The sequence below is a fragment of the Nothoprocta perdicaria genome, unplaced genomic scaffold (assembly GCF_003342845.1).
Source record: "Nothoprocta perdicaria isolate Ctin4 unplaced genomic scaffold, notPer1 scaffold_43, whole genome shotgun sequence".
NCBI lineage: Eukaryota > Metazoa > Chordata > Aves > Tinamiformes > Tinamidae > Nothoprocta > Nothoprocta perdicaria.
Genome location: NW_020455677.1, coordinates 1,644,578 through 1,646,750, shown reverse-complemented (window position 1 = coordinate 1,646,750; position 2,173 = coordinate 1,644,578). Strand labels below are relative to the sequence as shown.

General features: G+C 34.5%; 1 long non-coding RNA gene across 1 annotated transcript; it reads left to right on the top strand.

Moving 5' to 3' along the window:
* Positions 1-765: 765 nt before the first annotated feature.
* On the top strand, positions 766-1,946 carry LOC112953258. Its single transcript, XR_003250551.1, has 2 exons — positions 766-830; positions 962-1,946. It is a non-coding gene; the product is annotated as an uncharacterized LOC112953258 (long non-coding RNA).
* Positions 1,947-2,173: the final 227 nt, after the last annotated feature.

Here is a 2,173-nt window from a genome sequence, read left to right as displayed (position 1 = left end):
ACTAAGCCAAGATAAAAATGAACACCCTAGCTTAGTGACTTAGTAATTTGTTTGGGAACGTGATGGCCCCTAAGTGCAGCTTTAGATCTTTCTCTTTCCCTCTCCCATAAATTCCTTTTTTTTTTTTTTTTTTTTTTTTTGACTGAATATTATATCAAGTATATTTTTAGGCTACAGTCTCTAAAGGAGGCCTCTGATTAACCACTAAGACATATCAGCTGTGTGCAACTTCCCCAGTCAGACCACAACTCGCACCGACTTCTGTGCCTCTCTGCTAGTGGGGCTTTCAGGAATTTCCATTTGTCTGAGGAAGGTTTTTTTTTCAGTCATGCCTGTGCCCCTGCTTCTGCTTCACCTGAGCCTCATGACAATGTCTTCTAGAGATAATGGAAAGGTCAAAAGCTCCATTTTCCTTAAAATGGCAAAGCAAGTTTCTAGCTTCTGTGAAATGTTTTTCAAGGAAAATTCTGAAAATAGGAAGGAGCATTTTTCTGAACCACAGAATCCAAAGGTAAAATAAAATACTTTCTCCATCATTATTTTCAAGAGTTCCACAGTTTTTTAGCCTGACCCTTTTGTTAGTATTATTTTCTCTTTAGAGAAGGTTGGGGTAAGGGAATTAACTCATGGTTTAATTTATCTTTTATTCTTTGAGGCTGGCAAAGGACTTCTGCCAGCCTTCAGAATATAAGTGAAAAGAAGTCTACGTAGATTTCAYTATGAGTGAAATAAAGGCAGATATGTCAAACTAACCATTTTCCTCCCAGKATTCAGAGAGGGATGCAAGAAGCTTTCCTTTTCCTTCTTTCAAACAGTCCCATAGCCTCAAGGTAAGGGTTTGATGCTGGCAACCAAGGCCATKTATTTCTTCTTCAGTTGTTAGCAACTTGCCTGTATAGTTTTAACCATATTGTTATTGTACCTCCTTTATTTTCTCTTTCCTTTCTCTTCTCTGCATCAGTGGAACCAAAATATCAGAAGTATGGAAATATTGGAACAAGTGGAGGAGTGGGACAAAAACTGCTTTCCTGGAATAGAGTATTATGGCAGAGCGGGGTCAGAAGCAGATGAGGCTAAACAGTGACCCAAGAGTGTGCCTTTATACGTACATTTCTTCTTGTTCCTCTTCAGTCATAAAAAATTTGGGTTTTAAATTTCTAATTTTACTGTAAAAACAACTATTTTTCTATCCTGTGGGCAGCTGGTTTAAGATTTAAGTTACAATTGAGTGATTGTTTTTTTCTGTTTTATTTGTATTTWAGTGCCGTCAGTATACTTAGTTCCAGTTTTAAGTAAAGCTCATGTTACTCGAGAAAGATTGCAACAGAGTATGTTTGTTTTTTGGGAACACAAGAAACTACGGCTTGCAGCTAGCAGGAAAGATGTGACGGACTGAGAACTTACTAAGGTGTATTTAACAGGAGTATTTTGAAAAATACATTTTAAAAAAAGCTATTTACAGAGTTTACTGGGGACAAGGAATTCTAAAATTAAAAAGGTTTCAAAGAAAACAAGTCATCTTCAGATCCCACTGGGAATCTTTCATCTGACCTCACCCGAGAAAAAATATTTTTACGTTATTTATAATGCCAGATTCTTGGATTACAAATTTGCCATATTTTTTTAGCAGTTTTTCTTTTCCATTTGATTTTATCATTATCCAGGTTATATTTTACAATTACAGATCTCTTTTCTGAAGAAAAAACATTCCTTAGAGATCTGGAGGTGTAGATTAGTTTATGGAGGAAAGAAGGATTAATGTGTTTGAAATACTCGCTAGGCAATTTTAGTTTTGTATGAAGTGATGGAAATGCTTTAGTAATCATTCCTGATTAATTATAAAATGCAATGAAATCAATAGGCCTGCTCACATGTTTCAAATTAAGTATATGATCAAGTTCTTGTCTGAATCTGACAGGCTGTATGCTTCAGTAGACCTAAACTCTTTTTTTTTCTGAATAATAATAAAAAAAGATATGAAGCCCAGTGAACATGAATTCATTTATATCTTAACTTCATATTAATGTGGAAGAATAATATTAATGAGATTAAAATATTCTGCCATTTTTACTTTTTTTTTTTTTTTTTAACATTTCTTCATTTGCAAATCTGGTCCAGTTCTAATTCTGAAAAGCTGAAAAAGTTGTACTTAAAGATGTAGCACTTTGGATCA